Source organism: Aegilops tauschii, chromosome 2 (genome assembly GCF_002575655.3).
Source record: "Aegilops tauschii subsp. strangulata cultivar AL8/78 chromosome 2, Aet v6.0, whole genome shotgun sequence".
In the NCBI taxonomy this organism is placed as follows: domain Eukaryota; kingdom Viridiplantae; phylum Streptophyta; class Magnoliopsida; order Poales; family Poaceae; genus Aegilops; species Aegilops tauschii.
In genome coordinates, this window is record NC_053036.3 from 72,457,720 (window position 1) to 72,481,101 (window position 23,382).

The following is a 23,382-nucleotide window of genomic DNA, read 5'->3' on the forward strand; positions in this document are numbered from 1 at the left end:
TTTACCACAGACCTTTGGGTCCATAGTTATTAGCTAGATGGCTTCTTCTCTCTCTTTGGATCTCAATACAAAGTTCTCCTCGATCTTCTTGGAGATATATTCGATGTAATATTTTTTGCAGTGTGTTTGTCGAGATCCGATGAATTGTGGGTTTATGATCAAGTTTATCTGTGAACAATATTTGAATCTTCTCTGAATTCTTATATGTATGATCTGATATGCTTGCAAGTCTCTTCGAATTATCAGTTTAGTTTGGCCTACTAGATTGATCTTTCTTGCAATGGCAGAAGTGCTTAGCTTTGGGTTCAATCTTGCGGTGTCCTTTCCCAGTGACAGCAGGGGCAGCAAGGCACGTATTGTATTGTTGCCATCGAGGATAAAAAGATGGGGTTTATATCATATTGCTGTTGACACCAGATTTTGGCACGGTCAAGAACTTAATTAATATGGCCTCAAATGGAGAGGTCATCTACATAAAAAAGTTTCCTATTGTCGATATGAAAATCTTTGAAGTTTGGTCTATCGCCATTCGATCTCATCTCGAAGGCCGAAGTTGTGTTCGAAATACTGAGATTTTGTATCCAGAATACTATTCAGCTGATTACACCCCCAAGATGACCTCATATGAGAAAACTATCTACATGAATTGTCTTCGTCTCATCGAAACGGTCGGTTTTGATATAAAATTCGTCCCAATCCAAGTTTGTATGCAAAAGTTAGAGCCATCCGAATACAGCCCTATCACGAGCCAAAAGTGGCGCGCCCCACCAGACACCCTGTCTGATGGGTAGCGCGAATAACAGCCTGTTTTGCACGAGCGATTTGACCCTCGAGATGACCTCTGATCAAAAAACGTTCAACACAAAAGTTGTTCTTCTCGTTGAAACGGTCAAGACCGCTTTTGGGCTCGTTTCCATCCGAGGTCGTTTACCACATCAAAAGTTACCCACAAGGTGCAGCCAGTTTAAACCGAACAGTTTTGGAAAGTTCGGACAAAACCAATCCGAATTGGACTAGGGTTTTGGACGTGAATCCAAGCCTTTTCCTTGCACGGGAAGTCCAGCCGCCTCTTATATACCTATAAGGGGTGACGGCCGATTGAACAACACACAATCGATCAATTCATGTACCACTTTTTACCTTTACTTTTATCTCTCTCCCTTATTCTTCTTCTTTCTCGTTTTTCGTCTGTTCTTCTTCATTGCAGGGCGGCGAACCTCGAGGCCCTAGGGGCGATCAGGTCAACCTAGGGCAGCCCATAGCCGCTGCGCGCCCTGACGGGATCCCTCCCGGGCGTGTGGGGTTTCGGGTCTACAAAAGCGCCCGCCGGATTGCTTGCGTACCGCGCTTCCGGATGGGTCTCCTTTGATGTGAGCTGTGGTGCATCACCCTCGGCGTTGGAGGTACACGGCGACGTGTTTGTGTGCGAACACACTTTTTGGTGACTCCACTGGGGACGAAGCTTTGAACGGTCTCCGGCCCGTTCTTGCTACGAAGAGATCGTCATCTAGGGTTTGACATCTATGAAGGTAATATGAAAACCCAATTCACTTATGTAGATGTAAATAATGCATATGTTGTTGCTAGATTATCTAATGAGCATAATGTATCGGCTAGCCCTAGTTTTATCAATCATGTATCTAATTATGTGCAACAGCCGATTCAGAATAATCTTCATGCTTCAACTTCATATAATTTCAGCAACATGCAACATATGCATCCCAACTCCCATGCATCGGCAACCCCACAAATCTGTATGCCGATGAACAACATGATGAGTTCGGTTAATCAAGTTGAGACACCCCATGTAGGAACTTCCAATAGGATGCAACAAAGTGTTTCAACTTTTTATTCATCGGCAAATAACTTGCCGTTTGTTAATCCAAACGTGCCGGTGGATAGGGGACTTGACCATGCTACTACTAGTTATTCGGCCAATTACCCTCAAACATCATATGTTATACCTCATGCTACTAATTTTCTGGCACCATACGCAACTGTTGATGTCCATAATTCGGCTCCGCACCTTCATGGTCATGGCCGAATAAGTGAAACTTCTACAGGAGCACAAATGCCTTCACCTACTACCGTGGCATATCATGTCCCCCCAACACAATTGTAGAATTTCGGTGACATATCGTTACCGAAAGAGTCTAAAAGTGTCGGGGGGCAATTCTATCCAGATTGGGTCATTAAGAAAAATCTTACGTCTTTTTGGGACGAATGCAATGTTGTTCTACATGAATTAATAAAAGAGGGGAGGCCAATTAATTCTACTGCAGTCCAAGCTAGATTATGCCAAAAAGAGAAAACATTGGGTGTGGATAGAATTGTCAAAAAAGGTGGTGATTCGGATAACAAAGTTAATTCGGCTATTGAAAAGACCGAATCAAATATTATGTATGCCGAATCTTTTCTAGAAAAACAGGACGACAAGGTGTTGGGGAGCTATTCGAAAGAGGAACAACATATCGTTCAAGTAACACAACCATCATGCTTTCCCAACGTGTTTGAAAAGGTATGTCTAGCAAGTGATTTACCTATCTTTCCATTTGGTCGCAACTTTATTGTTGATGCTTCTATAAGAAAAATTCTCATAATTAATTTCGAAAGACCAATGAAGAAGGGAAATTTACTTGTTAGCAATAAAACTGTTATAGAGCATATCGGTCAACCTATTGTGCCATTTATAAAGACCGATAGTGACCTATTATTGCAGACAAAGTTTTCCCCATTGCTTTATCAAAATTTCATATCTAATTGGGTAGCTTTGCTTCTTTCATACTTGGCTTGCACTTCGTCTCAATTGAGACATGTGTATTCTAACTATTTTCGTTTCAGAAATTTAAAGCCAAGGTCAAATTCTTTTGAGAAATCCGATGCTAATATAATATCTTATCCAAATACATCGGAGATAGGGTGCAAAACACAATGCATAGCCGAATGGGGATATTCCAAATTTGAACCATTCGTTTGCTTAACTCCAATGTCGTTTGCACACCAAGATCGGCTACAAAACAAGAAGTATACCTTCAATTCAAGCATGTGTGATCAAATATTTGATTTATTGCTGAAAAATAATTACATTAGAGTTCTTGATCACCATGTGAAGCCATCAATCCAAGGACTAATGTATTGCAAGTTGCATGATTCGTCCAAGCATAATTTTAAGGATTGCAACATGTTTCGTCAAATAGTTAAATCGGCCATTGATAAAGGACAATTAAAATTTGTTGAAACACCAAGGGATGACCAGTCTATTCCGATTGGTCCTAATGGAAAAAAAATTTGAATCGGCTGCTTCAAGACGATTCCTTTAAAGATGAGAAGGTAAAAACTACAGGTGATGGGATCAAGCTTTCAAGTAAAGAAGTTGTTCAAGAGCACAATGAAAATATTCTTGAAGGCATGAGTTCTATCGAAGATACAATGAAGACGCCAAGGACTAGGGGGCAACAAAGCAATCCAAAGATTGATACAAGAAAAACAAAAGGAGATAAAGGCCGCAATAAGCACAAGCACAAGAAATCCAAGGTCGCTCTTGCATAGTTATTAGATAAATATCAAAAGAAAAGTGAAGAGAATGGTGCTTATCGACTGAGTAATGCAAAAGCATCAAGATCACCCCCTAGGCGCAAATCCAAGGATCGGTATTGGCAAGAAAAGAATTTTAATGCAACATGTTCATATCCTTATTTTTGGTCGTCAATGTCGATGTCGTGGATGCCTCCCTATGCTCATGTAGATCTATATTCATCATGGGACAGCTTCAAGAAGATCAACATTCAGTGAGCTGTCATATGTTCAAGACCGTTTCAATAAGAAAGAATCGGTCTGGAGCTCAAGAAAGAAGGAAGAGGTGATCAAACAAGTATATCGAGTTAAAAAAGATGGTCGCAAGAGTGCCAATTCAGATTTGATCTTAAAGGATAAAGAGCCAATTAAAGTGTTAACATTGGCTACTAAAGGCAATGAGATGAAGCAATCAATTGTCGAGAATCAAAGTGCCAAATCTGAAGAAAAGAAGTTGAAAGTGCACAAGGTAAAACAAGAATTGTCATTAGTTCAAACAAAATCACAGCCGGGGCGCTCACTCGGCTTATCGCATTGGCAAAAAAAGAAATTACAAAAACTTAGTGCACAAGAGCTCGAAAAGAGAAAGATGGCATGGGTTCCCAAAGGAAATAACCAAAACAAGAGTGATGTGCAAGGTTCCATTGCAAGAAGTGCGACAAAGGTAAAGAAGGAAAAGAGTGAAAATTATGAACGACCAAGCCGAAGATTTCAACGTCTTTGGTGCACACATTATACACATTCTCCAACTATGCCATTGATGACGATGACATGGAATTCATTCTCAGGTATGACTTGTTACCCTCCATGGACTTATTTTGATCCTTGGACCCAATATAACTTCTTACAACATGCAAGGGTTTTACCTCATCACCATACATTCAATTAGCTGTATTTTGTTGCTAATCAAAGTGGCCGATATATAACTATCGCCCTAAGCAAAGACATGGCCGATATATAATTATCGCCCTAAGCACATATAAATGGACGATGGAGTGTTGACATCGTCCTTAGAACAAACTCTGGGCAAATTATTTTCCGGCATCCAAGTTTTGCTGAAAAACAGGGGGGCATGTGTTGACACCAGATTTTGGCACGGTCAAGAACTTAATTAATATGGCTAAATGGAGAAGTGATCTACATAAAAAAAATCGTATTGTCGATATGAACATCTTTGAAGTTTGGGCCATCGCCATTCGATCTCATCTCGAAAGCCGAAGTTGTGTTCGAAATACCGAGATTTTGTATCCAGAACACTATTCGGCAGATTACACCCCCAAGATGACCTCATATGAGAAAACTACCTACGAGAATTGTCTTCGTCTCGTCGAAACGGTCGATTTTGATATAAAAGTCATCCCAATCCGAGTTCGTATGCAAAAGTTAGAGCCATCCGAATACAACCCTATCACGAGCCAAAAGTGGCGCGCCCAACCAGACACCCTGTGTGATGGGTAGCGCGAATAACAGCCTGTTTTGCGCGAACGATTTGACCCTTAAGATGACCTCTGATCATAAAACGTTCAACACAAAAGTTGTTCTTCTCATTGAAACGGTCAAGATTACTTTTGGGCTCGTTTCCATCCGAGGTCGTTTACCACCTCAAAAGTTACCCGCAAGGTGCAGCCAGTTTAAACCGAACAGTTTTGGAAAGTTCGGACAAAACCAACCCGAATTTGACTAGGGCTTTGGACGTGAATCCAAGCCTTTTCCTTGCACGGGAAGTCCAGCCGCCTCTTATATATCTAAGGGGTGACGGCCGATTGAACAACACACAATCGATCAATTTATCTACCACTTTTTACCTTTACTTTTGTCTCTCTCCCTTGTTCTTCTTCTTTCTCGTTCTTCGTTTGTTCTTCTTCATTGCAGGGCGGCGAACCTCGAGGCCCTAGGGGCGATCAGGTCGACCTAGGGCAGCCCATAGCCGCCGCGCGCCCTGACGGGGTCCCTCCCGGGCGTGTGGGGTTTCGGGTCTACAAAAGCGCCCGCCGGATTGCTTGCGTACCGCGCTTCCGGACGGGCCTCCTTCGACGTGAGCTGCGGTGCATCACCCTCGGCGTTGGAGGTACACGGTGACGTGTTTGTGTGCGAATAATTGCTTGAGTAAATCCCTCTACATCATGTCATCTTGCCTAATGTGTTACTCTGTTCTTATGAACCTAATACTCTAGATGCATGCTGGATAGCGGTCGATGTGTGAAGTAATAGTAGTAGATGCAGAATCGTTTCGGTCTACTTGACACGGACGTGATGCCTATATACATGATCATGCCTAGATATTCTCATAACTATGCACTTTTCTATCAATTGCTCGATAGTAATTTGTTCACCCACCATAGAATTTGCTATCTTGAGAGAAGCCACTAGTGAAACCTATGGCCCCCGGGTCTATTTTCCATCATATTAATCTCCCGTCAACTAGCTATTTCTGTCGCCGTTTATTTTGCAATCTTTACTTTTCAATCTATACCACAAAAATACCAAAAATATTTATCTTATTATCTCTATCAGATCTCACTTTTGCAAGTGGCCGTGAAGGGATTGACAACCCTTTTATCGTGTTGGTTGCAAGGTTCTTATTTGTTTGTGCAGCTACGAGGGATTTGCGTGTAGTCTCCTACTGGATTGATACCTTGGTTCTCAAAAACTGAGGGAAATACTTATGCTACTTTGTTGCATCACCCTTTCCTCTTTAAGGGAAAACCAACGCATGCTCAAGTGGTAGCAAGAAGGATTTCTGGCACCGTTGCCGGGGAGATTTACGCACAAGTCAAGACATACCAAGTACCCATCACAAACTCTTATCCCTCGCATTACATTATTTGCCATTTGCCTCTCGTTTTCCTCTCCCCTACTTCACCCTTGCCATTTTATTCGCCCTTTTTCCATTTGCCTTTCCCTTGTGTGTCTGTGTGTTAGATCGTTTGTTTCGCCGTCATGGCCAGTCCTTTATCTGCTCCTTTGTCTCCCGAGTTTGAAGTTCTTCACTTCAAACAAAGGCAAGGAGAAAACTTAAAAGATGCTTGGTTTAGGATGATGGAATCTTATCGTAATTGCACCTTAGAGGTGAATTTTAGAATTTTACTTCACAATTTTTATGTTGGACTAAATATGTCCCATAGACAACTCTTGGATTGCGTTGCCAAAGGAATTTTTATCAAAATTGATCCCAGTATTGCACAAGAAATTATAGAGGGGATAGTGGGAACACTACCTCAACAAAAGGGGCCACATCACACCCGGGAAGAGACACAAGTTTTTTAGAAGATTTGTGAAGTAACGAAAATCTATTATATATAAAAAGTATTTGACAGGCTCACCGTAAAAAAACGTAATTAACTTAGAAAATCCCACAATAATTAATAACATCTAACCTTTAATTCGGTGTGGTTATTTTCGGTCAACAACGCACATCCGTTGGATCTTCATAAATCATGTGGACCCTTGCCAAGTCACGTGGACCCATGCCATGAGATCATATAAGGTATGACCTTTACTCTCAATCTCACGATCTGAACAGAGGTAGAATCCAACCAGAACGTCGGAGAAAAAAACATCACGTACATGGTACACTCTCTCCGCATATCGTGAGATCACGGTACAGGGGCCTTCACGCTCAATCTCATGGGAGCCATGCACAAAAAAAAAATCCCACAAACGACCCATGAAAATAAACACGAACGACCACACCATAAAAAAATTAACATTAACATTAATAACATGTATAAAAAAACAGCCCGTACAGGGTACAATCTCTCAAACCTGTACAGAGACCAAAAAAATGCAAAATAGAATATCTCTCCGGCTCTCTTTCCATCATGCCAACTATCAAAAACTCATCCATCTTCAGCCAGATCAAAGGTTCGTTGTCCTCTAGATTTAGAGTAAAACTTCTACATCTTCCTCCAGCAAACAACACCTCGAGGTCAAGTTCGAACAACCAGTGGAACTCCGGCATTGTCTTCCTCCAGCGGCACCATCCAGCTCCGTCGAGCAACCAAACCAACTCCAGTAAGTACCATCTGCACAAAATTATAGATTAGGCCTATTAATGGATCAATGATACTTCAGTTATGGAAAAAAACTATCATGAGTATTCTAGATTAAGTCATGCAATTATATAGACATGGGTTCTTATCTTAATGGTGGCAGGTTCATATATTTTTACTCATCTTCACAAGGTTGATGCCATGGATGTTGGTTCCATTGTATTCACGTTAAGATAATATATACTCTACAAGACTAAAACTAAACTACACTTATAATAGAAATAAATGGGATTGCTTGCTGCCATATAGAGAAACATATATGATGCATCTACTATGATTTCACATATCTATTCCAGTTGAAAAATCTTCGATTTACTTTGGTGTCACATAATCAATAGAGGCAGTTGTAACAAAAATATTTTGTACCTATAAAGCTAGCATGTCATTATGTTACTTACTTTCCTGATCAACATTCTTCTTGTATTTTTAGGGCCTGAAAGAATATGGCACCTAAAACCATACTACAGTTACAATGGAAATAAATGGGATTGCTTGCTGCCATATATAGAAACATATATGATGCATCCACTGTGATTTCAATTTTTTTTGAAATGGAGGATGACCCCCGGCCTCTGCATCTGGGAGATGCATACGGCCACTTTATTAATTATTCTCGAGGACCTTACAAAGTATTACAGACAATATTCCTGAATCCACCATCTCGGCAACATATGCCGCTACTCTTATCCATATGATAAAGGGATGCTAGTTGGGCCACTACCCAAACCACTCACCTAAACCTAACATCAAAAGCCGGAAGCCCCAGCCGAGCCACATACCGGGTCTGGGGCACAATCCGGTCAGACACACTCTTGTGTCGTCGCAGCCATCTTCCACAGGTCCGTCTTCAGAATATATTGAGTCTTCTAACTTGTGTAGGCCACTCCGCCATCGACGTCACCATGACGCCAGACAGCTACCTTCTCCTGCGCGAGTCCATCTCCGCGCATCGGGCGGCGAGCCTCCACAGCGCCATGCCGCCGATCTTCGCCGCCATCAACGAGTGAGATGAAGTACCGCTCCACCACGGCATGTACAAGGTGAGGAAGGGCGAGGTCCCCATCGGAGACACGGCCGGAAGAGAAGCACCGCAGCCACGAGACACTGCCCGGAGTTGCGACGCGGTAGATCAGACGGGCCGCCACCAGGAACCAGACAAGCTCGCCATGCACACCCAGCATCCCCATGCCCAAGTCGGCGCCTTCAAGAAGGTGACGACGCTGTGGCGCCGCCCCCGCTTAGCCACCGGGGCTAGGGTTTTCACCCGGGCGCAGGGGAAGGGGGGAGGCAGGGGAGGTTTAGCCTCGGCGCCGCCACCAAGGAGGGAATGGCGTCCGGGACGCCATCGACGCCGTGACCGCCACCGGCGGCCAAGGGTTTCCCCCGGCCAAGCACCCTGCCGCCACCTCCGAACCAGCCACCACATCAGCAGGCGCGTGCACGCCGGAGATCCAGGCCGGCCGGAGGTCATGCATCACGAGCGGACCAGATCGCCTCCGCTCTGACAAGGGGAGCCCGGGGCCTCGCCGCGCCATGACCAGCGCCCACCGGGACCTCGCTGCCCGCACAGCCGAGGGGATCCGGCCTACCTCACCGATGAGCACTCCCCGCCGCCGGAGGAGCGCCGTCCGCACCAGCGAGGCCGCCGCCTCAGATCCGGGCCCTCACCACCGAAAGGGAGCGGCCAGAGGCCTCGCCGCCGCTCTCACAAGCAGCCGCGCGGGGGCCCCGCCGACCACCTCCGGCAGCGGCGAGGAGGAGGGGAAGGGGGAGGAGGCGGCGCGAGGGAACCCTAGATCGCCCCCGAGTCGCCCTCGGGAGAGCGACGCGGGGGAGAGTTAGAAGGAGATGAGGGCCGAGAGCCTAAAAATGGGGGAGAATTTCACTTCCCCGGCCTCTGCACCAACTTGGGATGCATACGGCCTTTTAAATATGAGTACTAGGATTATTAATCTCGGTTATGCACCGAGCCTAGTCCTCAATAAATGCGTGAGTACCAGGAAAGCCTGGTCCTCAATAATAAATAGGAACATAAATTCACCTCCGTGAGGATTTGAACCTAGGTGTTGGGTTTGTACATCCACTCCCCCAACCAGTTGAGCTAGGTTCATATATCTATTCCATTGAAAAATCTTTGATTTACCTTGGTGTCACATGATCAATAGAGGCAGTTGCAACAAAAATAATTTGTACTTATAAAGCTAGCATGTCATTATATTACTTACTTGGCTGATCAACATTTTGCCAGCGACAATACTTAGAAGAAAGAGCAATATTATGCCCAAGGAGTGAAACAGTCCGCGATATGAATGACTACATAATGGATCAACTACAAGGTGAAGAGAAAACGTATCTAAGTTGCGACACAGTATGCAAAGCAACTACCTTAAATGCAGAAACAGAAGTGTTATATCCAACGGAATTCCTGAACAGCCTACCATTTTCTTGAATCCCAAATCACGAGCTGAAATTAAAAGTTGTCATACCTGTGATGCTCCTACGTAATATCAACCAAAGTGCCAGGTTATGCAATGGTACAAGGATGGCGATTATTCAACTTGGAAGAAGATTTATCGAAGCACAAATAATAATGGGAACACATGTGGGAGAAAATGTAATATTCCAACAATAGTCATGTCACCAACTGAATTAGCATGGCCATTTGTCCTCAAAAGGAGGCAATATCCTATATCAGTTTGCTTTGCTATGACTATCTACAAAAGCCTGGGGCAATCTCTAAACAAGTTTTCACACATGGGCATTTATACGTAGCCTTCTCAAGAGTCACAAAAAGGATGGACTGGGGGTAATGGTAAATGATAAAGATAGCAATGAGGATGATGTGGTCAAGAACATAGTCTAAAGAAATATTCTGAAGGTATGAACAAACAACATAATTTCAGCAAGGTGCTTCTTTCATTAGATGAGGCCACTCTGGCCTATTACATAAGAGTTATTCGTACATATAAATTTAATACACTGCAAAATATCATGAAAATAAAATCTGACTTAACTATGCTAACATGATATGGCAGGTCGAATATGGTCTGCTACGGTGCCAAAGTATTGCAAACATGCATCAACAAGTGGAAATAGTTCATTACTTCCAAACACCGACAATCTATATTATGTCATACTTGATTCTGCAAGCTTATTATTTAATGCAAACCAATACTAAGAGCATAGGGACATTATTATATTTCACATGTACAGTGCAATCAGATCTGTTTTCATATTCAGCTATTATATATTATTTTATCTTTGCGAAATATTGCGAACATGCATCAAGAGTTGAAAATAGTTCATTACTAACAAACATCGAGAATCTATATTATGTGACATTTCATTCTACAAGTTTATTATTTAATGCAAAACAATAGCTAATATTCACATTGTTATATTTCATATGTACAATGCAATCAGACCCGTTTTCATATTTATATATTAATTCTTCTCTTGGAAATATTTGAACTATAGCTAATCACAAATTAAATAATTGTTGCTTAAGTTGGTTCACTATTAATAGGGGTAGGGGGCTAACACTGCCAATGCCGGTCCCAAGCCCGCAAAAATGTGGAGGGGGCAAAAGCAAATTAACATTGCACATTAAGATGTATTTCACATTCAAAACTTACAAACATCAATTAGTAACTTGGCCATGACTCAATCAAATGAAAAACAAGAGCAGCAATTATACAGGATGATACAGTACTAATTTGCATTGGTATGTATGCTCAAATATATGTTTGCATTTTATAACTTCTCAAACTTATTAGTCTATATTATGTGCCTCATTCAACACTTACAAACCACTTAAAAAGAGAATCACATGTTTTTCCAAGATATCAAGAAAAATGATGAAATCTTTACAACTAACAAGCATTTCGCTAATTACATTATGCTGGTTGAATCAAACTAACACAGGAAAAGGCTAAGAAAAAGGAAAATATGACAGAGTCAGGAAAAGGAAAAATGGGCACCTGCAGGTTGAACTTAGAAGAATGTTGCTGTGGAGGATGAGAATGATGTGCATACCTACCTTCAGCGGAAATTTGGATAATGATTCTGGCTTGAGCACTTGGGGAAGAACACAACGTCATCATCCTTATAAAAAAGCTGGATCTGAGAGGGCTGTGGCCCTGTGGGAGATGAAATCCATAACCAAATCAAATGCACGGATGTCAAAAGCAACGACACATGCATATTTTAGATCTCGGCTTCTCCTTGACGCAGCAAAGCTTTGGGCCCTGGTACCCATAAATCACTGTTTACCACCCTAGGAGACCGATGTGGCGTACACGTAGACAAAGAAGCTGCCGTCGATGGCTAACCTGTGGCAGAACGAGCTGCGCGGGTGACTTGAGGTGGAGGACGAGCAACCTCAATCGGGCGACTAAGAAGAGCAAACTGATGGGAGCTATCCGCCGGTACAGGCAAATTTTGGGTGAGCTGAGAGAATAAGGAGAAAGGGGATCGGCAAAGATCGAAAGTCCTCTTCTGCGCTCGCGCACACATGCTCTCATTATCGCTCCCGTTCAGCCCTTGCCACCCCGACATGTATAGGCCCAGGTATAACTTTTGTATACCGACCTTTTTTAAGAGCCGATGGCCCACATCTGGCCCACTCTGACAACTATTAAAGTCGACGCCGTTATCTATGGGATAGGCCGGCTCCGATTTTCGCTCACGATGTGCGCTGTTAAAGCTAAGATTCTGTTCCAAAGGCGTTCGTTCACACATGACGATTTATTACATTATAATATATTATTGTACATTACACACAGTTGCACCTAAAGCCAGGCATAGTACCTGCAATGACCCATCGGAGACACCTGAAACTGCACTGACTGCCACGCCGATTCAAAGATGATTCTGATACATCCGCTTCCAACACCGTCACGTCACATTCAGGTTACAAAATATCAACACAATACACAGGAACTGAGCTAATGCTCTGAACTTACAGCTGTTAATCAGAATCATCTATAATCAGTTCAGTATATTTTGAAACCCGTAGCCACAGAGGAGGCGCTAGATAAGTCGGTCAGAGCCATTCACTCTATTTCACCTCCCACTGAAACTTGATCTTAGTCCAACTACAGCTTCACGTGGATGACTGAAATCAGAGTGTGCCCCTCACCTACCCCTCACCCCCCTGCTTATACACTACACAGCTTGGGCAAACCTCCTGCCCTTGTTGTTAAAATTTTGATTTTTTTTGTGTTATCCTCAAAATTTTACTGCAATCTACTGCTCCCATTCACCCAAATTTTACTGATTCACCTTCCTTATCAGCCTGCACAAGATACGTGAAATGTCGATCCTTTGCACCCAGTTCAGTGAAAACCTATAGTTTTGCTCACATCGTCCTATGCCTGCTCATGGTTTATTTCCCCACACAATTTATGGAGAGCTCGCTTGGTGAAAAAACTCTCTATGATGTTGTATACCTTGGCTAGATTGACGTTATTTTGCCGTAGCTGCTTCACCAGTCTCGGTTGTAAACGTCGATGTGTTTGTGTGAAGGCAGTGTATTGTCTCTCCGCAATTAGGAGACAAAGATTGGATGTGTTGCTCCCGATGCTCTGATATGCACCAACCATTGCCTTTCGATCGCAACAATCGTATAAGAGCCCAACACTCACAATGGCATGACCGACTGTTCTCAACGCCAGCCTTCCCTGCATAGCACAAACAACATCCAGAACTTTAGATTTGGCCATTGACATCACAACAAACCAGCAGTGCTACATGGAGAATTCCAAAATGAAGTACTCACCGCACAGCTGCAAATGATTTCCTGCCTGCATTTTGTCCTCTAAACATTTAGTCTGCTTTTCCAATATGTAATACCAAACCCCTTCCCGCAGGAGTACAAGTTGTATGCTTCACCTAAAGATCAAATCTTATACCCAGTTTCAGTACAATCACATTTTCCCCTGGATTCTCAGCGAACCCACGAATTGCTTTCTCCAACGAACTTGGGCGATTAGGACAAGGTGTCCTCCTTTACGCAGCCACACCAATCGTTACCCTGCATGCATTCCAGAAATGTTTAAATCAGCAGATGCTTACGTCGAACACATGATAGTCAAGTCAAAACTTTTGATATGCGTGTGCATATCACAGCTCAATGTGAAGGCACAATAAGAAATCAGACTGCCACCTAGCTGTGCCATCACCTAGATAAATATTATTTCCTTCACAAACTAGTTCACCTTTTTTGCTGGTTTTTGCATCGTCAAGACTTAGCACGCAACCTCAAATAATTTCCTACATGCATTTCGTCCTCTCGACATTTAATACTGACCCTGTTAGCACAAAAATACAAGTTGTGGAAAACCGCACCCTACATGACTTAGTTGATCACATTTGCAAATTTCTGGTGTCCTAAAAATTGATTACTCAACATTACTTATATGACGAGTGTGGTATATTCCATAAATTATTGGAGAACTACAGAACATATCCTATGAAGCACCCTACAACAAACTTATTACTATAAAATAAGCTATAATGTCAACTACAAGTCAACGGCATGTTCCTAGCACTTAATTAACTAATTACACGTACCTATAATCCTTAATTGGTAATCTGATGAGGATAATGATGCTACAGACTAACCTTTTTGTCCATCCAGGAGTCTCTGGATTCACCTTCCCCATCGATTGCTGAGATATAGTCGGAGAGCTGCGCTTCCCGTTAACTGGTCCGGCATCCACATCTAGGAGCTACGGCTCCCACTCATCACTTCCACTTCTTATGACTCATGGCTGCCAGCAGTGGAGCTCCAAGGGTCGGTGCCATCCATCAGGCTATCGGTGCCATCCATCCCCTCAAGGATTGGAATCCTGACATGTTGGGAGGGGGAAATCTCTAAGAAAGCTATATCATCTTACGTAATTGAACGAGTCTAGGGATATATCACCTTTTAACTGGCTGTAGAAAGAATTCCATGTCTTCAATGGCGTCGCCCTCCTACGCAAGGACGCCGCCGCCCCAGCTTCTCTTCTGTCTAGGAAAAACTGGATAATTGCAACCTTCTGTCGAATGGAAAAGTGAAGTTCCTGTCCCCGCAGCCAGACAGAATGTAACGTTATGGGCCACGGCAAGACCTTGTGTTCTCAACCCCAGCCTTACCCTGCAAAAAAAATCACAAACTGAATTAAATTACCGATCACAAACCAGCAAAACCAAATTAGTCACTAACCAAGCACCCACAAACTATCTCCTGCATGCACTTCGTCCTCTCGACATTTAGCCGGCTCTTGCCATACCGGATGGCAAACCCCTTTTCCCATGAACACAAACTGTAGAAATTGTATGCCTCGGCCACAGAGTTGAAAGTAGTGCCAAGAACCAGTGTCGTCACATTTTCAGTTGGGTTCTCCGCAAAACACCTGACTGCCTTTTCGAACATACTTACTCGGTTTAGGCGCGGTGTTTTGCTCGGGGAGGCAATACCAATCCTTAGCCTGCAAACACAGGCACATAGAACATGTATTTTCTAATTGCAGATAGCAAACAACTAGCAAACACAGCCTCATATAGCATGAACTTCCTAATTGCACAGAGCAATCAGCCTACAAACACAGGCGCGTATAGGATGAATATTCTAAATGCAGGGAGCAAAACAGACTGCAAACACCAGTACATAAATCAATATTTTTCCTTAACGATGACAGCAATCGGCCTGCAAACAGAGGCGCACATAGCCTGAATTTTGTGAATGCGGAGAACAAATCAGCCTTCACACACAGGCACACACAACATAAATTTCCTGAATGCAGTAGAACAATCAGCACTCACTCTAACTGCATGATTTACTCACTCATTCGTTTCATTCCTAAATCACTCAATACGTGCTGGAAGGCAAAGTTGTTATTCACTGACCTCTGGTTCCACCCCAGTGCTCGGGGATTCGTCTTCCCCGTTGACAGCTCCGACATCGGCGGCGAGCTCTCCCTTGTGCTCACCACCGCTATCCGCTGTCCGCTGGTGTGCCGCGTCGCCTCAGCCCGCGGTACCGCCTACAAATCCCCCACACCAAAGACAACGACAACTAGCAGCCGGCACCAAGCTCTCCCCGACCTCCTCCAGCAGACTGGATCTGAAACTTGGGAGAAAGCCATCCTCTGGATCAGCTAAAACAGAGGGCTCAAAAGGAGGCGACATCGCCGGAAAAGCAAAGATCGACTTACCTGCTGATAGGCTGCATCAGAACTCCATGTTGTCTCGCCGCCGGCGCTCATCGCCTCTGTGCCGCAGTCCTCAGCTTCCCCCAAATGGCCCACACCGTACCCACAGTCCTCAGCGATTGTCATCAGACGGGGAACACCGATTCTGTTCCACGGCCCACCTCGCCGGAGACTGACGGCCGTCCAAACTATCGTCAGATCCGTCAACTCTCCCCCGCGCGAAGGCCCACCACCCAACGCTATCGCGTACGTATTTCCCAACAGTGCTCGATTTTCTGGCGGACCGCATGCGTACGTACAGAACTATGGCACAGATCGAGAAGCGACAACCAACGACCTAGGTAACGAGCTCACGTGAGCTCGCGCTCAGTTACTCCACGTCCGGCAAAGATGAACATTTCTCACCCAAGTAGTAATGAGTAGGAGAAGAAGAGTGGAGAAGTCAAGAAGACTACGGAATGAAGAAAGTTAAGAAGACTATTGGTGGGACCCATAAACCACGTGTGTACATGAAGTAGTGTGGACACTTTGACCGCAAAATATAGAACGTGATGATATAAACACTCTTGGTACAGCTGCTGCTTGCCACGTGTCTAGAAGCAGACCAATAAAATTAGTACGGATATGTACAGGGGTTCGGTTTTTTAAACGTGGGTACACGCAAATGATTTAGAAGAAAAGATAATAAAAAAATGCGACAAAAAAAATCTAGCATTATACTCATATTTAATTTTTTTGCGGGGATAATACTCATGTTTAAAGTTTCAACAAATATTGAGTTGTGTCTACTATGAGTGAAAACAATTACAGCTAGAAAAAGCGTGAATAATAGCTTTTACATAGCATTGATTCTATCGTATTTTGCTCAGAATACAAAATAATTATTTATGTCAAAAAATTAAATAAATATGAGTATTATGCAAGACCATGTATGTTTCTAAAATGTTTCAAAAATACTTGACCATTTTTACAATTTTAATTGGAAAGCCCAACACCAAGGTTCAAAGTTCTATTTTCGTAAATATAGTACATAAAAAGGTACAAAATCACTCAACAAACTATGCCAATCTATAATATTGTTAGCAAACTAAACTATGACTACACGAAAACAATCATAACTATTAAATTGGTGCTTACAGAAAAAACCTAGAAGAATGATACATTGCCGTAAAAAATGCAAACAAAATTTGAAAAATACAACCGATCATAAAAAAAAGTCATACAAAAGGTATAATTATCAGCTAAAGTATCAACGGACAACACATATACTTATAACAAAAACTAAAACGTTAAAAAAAACTATTCTCGCAAAATACCTATATTTGAAAATTAAATCAAACAAAGCTAATAATATATCCTCACAATTTAACTTAATAAAATCCTAGCCCATGCATCGAGCGGGCCACTTTGCTAGTTTTACAAAAGTCTCTTGAACCTCTTAAGAGTGTTAGCGGAAATCTTCACCGCATGAATATGTTGATCACCCTTTGCAATAAGCGGTTGGACTCTTTAGATCTAAAAATTTCCGAATATGAAGGGAAACACAAAGAACCTCCCGGATTCGAGCATGGCTCTGCTAAAAAAATAAAAACCAAAGATGATGATACCTAGATCTATTCTCGTTTTTATGCGAGCTAGGGGAGTTAAACGATAGCGCTTGTTGGGAGGCAACCCAATTTTATTTTATTCCTTGCTTTTTGTTCCTGTTTAGTAATAAATAATTCATCTAGCCTCTGGTTAGATTTGGTTTTATGTTTTAATTACTATTTGTGCCAAGTTAAATCTATAGGATCTTCTTGGATAACAATTATTTGATCTTGCTGAAAAGGTCAGAAACTTTCTGTTCACGAAAACAATTGTTAAAAATCACCAGAAAGTGATAAAATACTGATTCCAATTGCAGTAGATCAATAAAAAATTCTAGGCCGTCCTATTTGGGTAGATTTTTTTGAGTTACAGAAGTTTGCGTTTGTTACAGATTACTACAGACTGTTCTGTTTTTGACAGATTCTATTTTTCGTGTGTTGTTTGCTTATTTTGATGAATCTATGACTAGTATCGCGGGTATGAACAATAGAGAAGTTGGAATACAGTAGGTTTAACACTAATATAAATAAAGAATGAGTTCATTACAGTACTTTATTGCGGTGGTTTGTTTACTTGCACTAATGGAGCTCATGAGATTTTCTGTTGAGTTTTGTGTTGTGAAGTTTTCAAGTTTTGGGTAAAGATTTGATGGATTATGGAATAAGGAGTGGCAAGAGCCTAAGCTTGGGGATGCCCAAGGAACCCCAAGGTAAAATTCAAGGACAACCAAAAGCCTAAGCTTGGGGATGCCCCGGAAGGCATCCCCTCTTTCGTCTTCGTCCATCGGTAACTTTACTTGAGGCTATATTTTTATTCACCACATGATATGTGTTTTGCTTGGAGCGTCTTGTATGATTTGAGTCTTGCTTTTTACTTTACCACAATCATCCTTGCTGTACACACATTTTGGAGAGACACACATGAATCAGAATTTATTAGAATACTCTATGTGCTTCACTTATATCTTTTGACCTAGATAATTTTGCTCTAGTGCTTCACTTATATCTTTCTAGAGCACGGTGGTGGTTTTATTTTATAGAAATTATTGATCTCTCATGCTTCACTTATATTATTTTGAGAGTTCTTTAGAACAGCATGGTAATTTTCTTTGGCTATAAGATTAGTCCTAATATGATAGGCATCCAAGATGGGTATAATAACTTTCATATAGAGTGCATTGAATACTATGAGAAGTTTGATACTTGATGATTGTTTTGAGTTATGAAGATGGTGATATTAAAGTTGTGCTAGTTGAGTAATTGTGAATTTGAGAAATACTTGTGTTAGAGTTTGCAAGTCCCATAGCATGCACGTATGGTAACCGTTGTGTAACAAATTTGAAACGTGAGGTGTTCTTTGATTGTCATCCTTATGAGTGGCGGTCGGGGACGAGCGATGGTCTTTTCCTACCAATCTATCCCCCTAGGAGCATGCGCGTAGTGCTTGGTTTTTGATGACTTGTAGATTTTTGCAATAAGTATGTGAGTTCTTTATGACTAATGTTGAGTCCATGGATTATACGCACTCTCACCCTTCCATCATTGCTAGCCTCTTCGGTACCGTGCATTGCCCTTTATCACCTTGAGAGTTGGTGCAAACTTCGTCGGCGCATCCAAACCCCGTGATATGATACGCTCTATCACACATAAACCTCCTTATATCTTCCTCAAAACAGCCACCATACCTACCTATTATGGCATTTCCATAGCCATTCCGAGATATATTGCCATGCAACTTTTCACTGTTTCATTTATTATGACACGCTTCATCATTGCCATATTGCCTTGCATGATCATGTAGTTGACATCGTATTTGTGGCAAAGCCACCATGCATAATTCATCATACATGTCACTCTTGATTCATTGCCCATCCCGGTACACCGCCGGAGGCATCCATGTAGAGTCATATTTTGTTCTAGTATCAAGTTGTAATCTTTGAGTTGTAAATAAATAGAAGTGTGATGATCATCATTAGTAGAGCATTGTCCCGAAAAAAAGAGAAAAAAAGAAGAAAGGCCAGATAAAAAAAGAAAGGCCCAAAAAAAGAGAAAAAAATAAAAAAAATAAAGGGACAATGTTACTATTCTTTTCCACACATGTGCTTCAAAGTAGCACCATGATCTTTATGATAGAGAGTCTCTTATTTTGTCACTTTCATATACTAGTGGGAATTTTTCATTATAGAACTTGGCTTGTATATTCCAACAATGGGCTTCCTCAAATGCCCTAGGTCTTCATGAGCAAGCAAGTTGGATGCACACCCACTTAGTTTCTTTTGTTGAGCTTTCATACATTTATAGCTCTAGTGCATCCGTTGCATGGCAATCCCTACTCCTTGCATTGACATCAATTGATGGGCATCTCCCTAGCCCGTTGATTAGCCACGTCAATGTGAGACTTTCTTCTTTTTTGTCTTCTTCACACAACCCCCGTCATTATATTCTATTCCACCCATAGTGCTATATCCATGGCTCACGCTCATGTATTGCGTGAAAGTTGAAAAAGTTTGAGATTACTAAAGTATGAAACAATTTCTTGGCTTGTCATCGGGGTTGTGCATGATGAGAGCATTCTTGTGTGACGAAAATGGAGCATGACCAAACTATATGATTTTTTAGGGATGAACTTTCTTTGGCCATATTATTATTTTTATGTCAATATTAAATTTTTATCTTGAATCTTTCGGATCTGAACATTCATTCCACAATAAAGAAAATTACATTAAAGAGTATGTTAGGTAGCATTCCACATCAAAAATTCTGTTTTATCATTTACCTACTTGAGGATTAGCGGGAATTAAGCTTGGGGATGCTTGATACGTCTCCAACGTATCTATAATTTTTGATTGTTCCATGCTATTATATTATCTATTTTGGATGTTTAATGGGCTTTATTATACACTTTTATATTATTTTTGGGACTAACCTACTAACCAAAGGCCCAGTGCAAATTGTTGTTTTTTTGCCTATTTCAGTGTTTCGCAGAAAAGGAATATCAAACGGAATCCAAACGGAATGAAACCTTTGGGAGAGTCGTTTTTGGAACAAACGCGATCCAGGAGACTTGGAGTGGACGTCAAGGAAGCAACGAGGCGACCACGAGGTAGGAGGGCACGCCCAGGGGGTAGGCACGCCCCCACCCTCGTGGGCCCCTCGTGGCTCCACCGACCTACTTCTTTCGCCTATATATACTCATATACCCCGAAAACATCCAGGAGCACCACGAAACCCTATTTCCACCACCGCAACCTTCTGTACCCGTGAGATCCCATCTTGGGGCCTTTTCCGGTGCTCTGTCGGAGGGGGAATCGATCATGGAGGGCTTCTACATCAACACCATAGCCTCTCCGATGATGTGTGAGTAGTTTACCACAGACCTTCGGGTCCATAGTTATTAGCTAGACAGCTTCTTCTCTCTCTTTGGATCTCGATACAAAGTTCTCCTCGATCTTCTTGGAGATCTATTCAATGTAATACTTTTTGCGGTGTGTTTGTCGAGATCCGATGAATTGTGGGTTTATGATCAAGTTTATCTATGAAAAATATTTGAATCTTCTCTGAATTCTTATATGTATGATTTGATATCTTTGCAAGTATCTTCGAATTATCAGTTTAGTTTGGCCTACTAGATTGATCTTTCTTGCAATGGGAGAAGTGCTTAGCTTTGGGTTCAATCTTGCGGTGTCCTTTCCCAGTGACAGCAGGGGCAGCAAGGCACGTATTGTATTGTTGCCATCGAAGATAAAAAGATGGGGTTTATATCATATTGCTTGAGTTTATCCCTCTACATCATGTCATCTTGCCTAATGCGTTACTCTATTCTTATGAACTTAATACTCTAGATGCATGCTGGATAGCGGTCGTTGTGTGGAGTAATAGTAGTAGATGCAGAATTGTTTTGGTCTGCTTGACACGGACGTGATGCATATATACATGATCATGCCTAGATATTCTCATAACTATGCACTTTTCTATCAATTGCTCGACAGTAATTTGTTCACCCATCGTAGAATTTGCTATCTTGAGAGAAGCCACTAGTGAAACCTATGGCCCCCGGATCTATTTTCCATCATATTAATCTCCCGTCAACTAGCTATTTCTGTCGCCGTTTATTTTGCAATCTTTACTTTTCAATCTATACCATAAAAATACCAAAAATATTTATCTTATTATCTCTATCAGATCTCACTTTTGCAAGTGGCCGTGAAGGGATTGACAACCCCTTTATCGCGTTGGTTGCAAGGTTCTTATTTGTTTGTGCAGGTACGAGGGATTTGCGTGTAGTCTCCTACTAGATTGATACCTTGGTTCTCAAAAACTGAGGGAAATACTTACGCTACTTTGCTACATCACCCTTTTCTCTTCAAGGGAAACCAACGCATGCTCAAGAGGTAGCATCCGTCAGATATAAATCAGACGGCCTATATTGCAGGATGACAGGCACACCATCATCAACAACTCTGTTTTTTTATAAGAGTAGAGATAAAGTATATTATATGTAGTATAACATGTTCATAACCACACCATGTGTATCACCGTTATATATATTCACACATGCGTCGGTTTAAAACATTATGATAAATTCTTCAAATATCCGAATTCGCTTTTTATAATGAATTATGATCTCTATTCTTCTTTTACACCCACACAATCCTCTTATCTTTGTAGCTAGCGCTAACTTTCTCTCGTGCATGCACACGCCCGCATCCCTCTCACCCTCCCTCAGCATTCTCTAGCTCCATCACGCAAATTTGTCTTTTCACTTTAGGTCATTCACCCATGGTGTGTGTAGGCCCCCCGGCTCCTTCTTTATAGCACACATCGATCGATATGCCTCTCTAGTCAGGTGTGCCTGACACAAACACAAGCTTCCCCTCTTATCTTCTCACCGTCCATGCCTCACTCCCACCACTCTTTTCATCGATCTCGTACTCGCACACTCCTTCCCCCTCGATATAGTATGCCTCTCGCACCACCTCTTAGATCCATCCCTCTCTCTCTCTCTATCCTTCTCCCATGGCCTTATTTGCTTCTAACACATACATGCATGTATACCGATCGATCTCCCTACATATACCTAGGTCGACTTTAACTATTTTCCCCCCACCCATCGATCGACGTACCTCACAAGTTATGTCTCTCCTTTCTGTGACAGAGGACGATTGATCTTCCTACGTAGTTACGTCTGCTTACCACAGCCATATCCTCCCCCCTCATCATTCTTGCATGCCTCCTGACCCGTCTCTCATATGCACGCGCACAGACAGGCAGCCATCCCCTCTCTTATTGATATTGCAGGCGTGCCCTCCGTTTGTCTAGCAAGCCTCTCCCACCATTTGTTAGAAGCAACTCCACTACCACCCCCTCCAACACTCTAGCTCTGTCTCTCTCCCAACCTTATTCCTGTCCTACACATATGCATGGATGTCGATCGATCTCCCTTAATACATAAGGTAGGCCTCCCTCCTCCTCCACACATATACCAGCCATTGTACCTCTATAGTTAATAAGGCCTCCCCCCCACACCAAACACCGATAGTCGGGCGTTGTAGGTAGGTATCCATGCCACAGAGGCAAACTGCACATGTCCCCTCTCACATTCCAGTAGGCTAGCCACCCTATATCTTCGACGTGGGCACACACAAATTCGATGGCACTCTTTATAGATCGCGCGCGCACACACACACACATCATCCCTCTCTTCAATTCTATGGATACCTCAAGCCGATGATACCTCCACTCTCTTCTCGCGATCGCCCCTCTATATATATGATATATCCAAGACTCTATTTTCACACACATTGAATATGTTACATTTTTCGATTGACACCCCCAGAAAAAAAACACTCACGAACCCACACACTATATGTCTCTACGTTTGTATCTCTCTCACACAACCCCACGTAGGTGGTGCTCATACACGAAGAGAATAGGTGCACGTACTCATGCTTCGTGCCCAGCCACACCCGCGCG

At 42.4% G+C, this 23,382-nt stretch overlaps 2 long non-coding RNA genes across 9 annotated transcripts; both read right to left on the reverse strand.

Annotated features, from left to right (window-relative positions):
• Positions 1-7,264: 7,264 nt before the first annotated feature.
• Positions 7,265-12,120, reverse strand: LOC109776477 (uncharacterized). Of its 6 annotated transcripts, none has more exons than XR_012201818.1 (3): positions 11,957-12,120; positions 11,665-11,764; positions 7,265-10,122 (listed from the first exon to the last, which is right to left on the reverse strand). It is a non-coding gene; the product is annotated as an uncharacterized lncRNA (long non-coding RNA). The 6 variants fall into 6 exon arrangements; XR_012201820.1 differs by having other exon boundaries at positions 11,665-11,872; positions 11,957-12,114; XR_012201822.1 differs by having other exon boundaries at positions 7,265-7,598; positions 10,011-10,122; positions 11,665-12,114.
• A 235-nt stretch (positions 12,121-12,355) lies between these two features.
• LOC109776478 (uncharacterized) lies at positions 12,356-16,092 on the reverse strand. 3 transcript variants are annotated; one of them, XR_006669423.2, is made up of 7 exons: positions 15,827-16,043; positions 15,519-15,735; positions 14,847-15,100; positions 14,554-14,766; positions 14,250-14,476; positions 13,405-13,659; positions 12,356-13,306 (listed from the first exon to the last, which is right to left on the reverse strand). It is a non-coding gene; the product is annotated as an uncharacterized lncRNA (long non-coding RNA). The 3 variants fall into 3 exon arrangements; XR_002236089.4 differs by having other exon boundaries at positions 14,836-15,100; positions 15,827-16,036; XR_002236091.4 differs by lacking the exon at positions 14,847-15,100 and having other exon boundaries at positions 15,827-16,092.
• Positions 16,093-23,382: the final 7,290 nt, after the last annotated feature.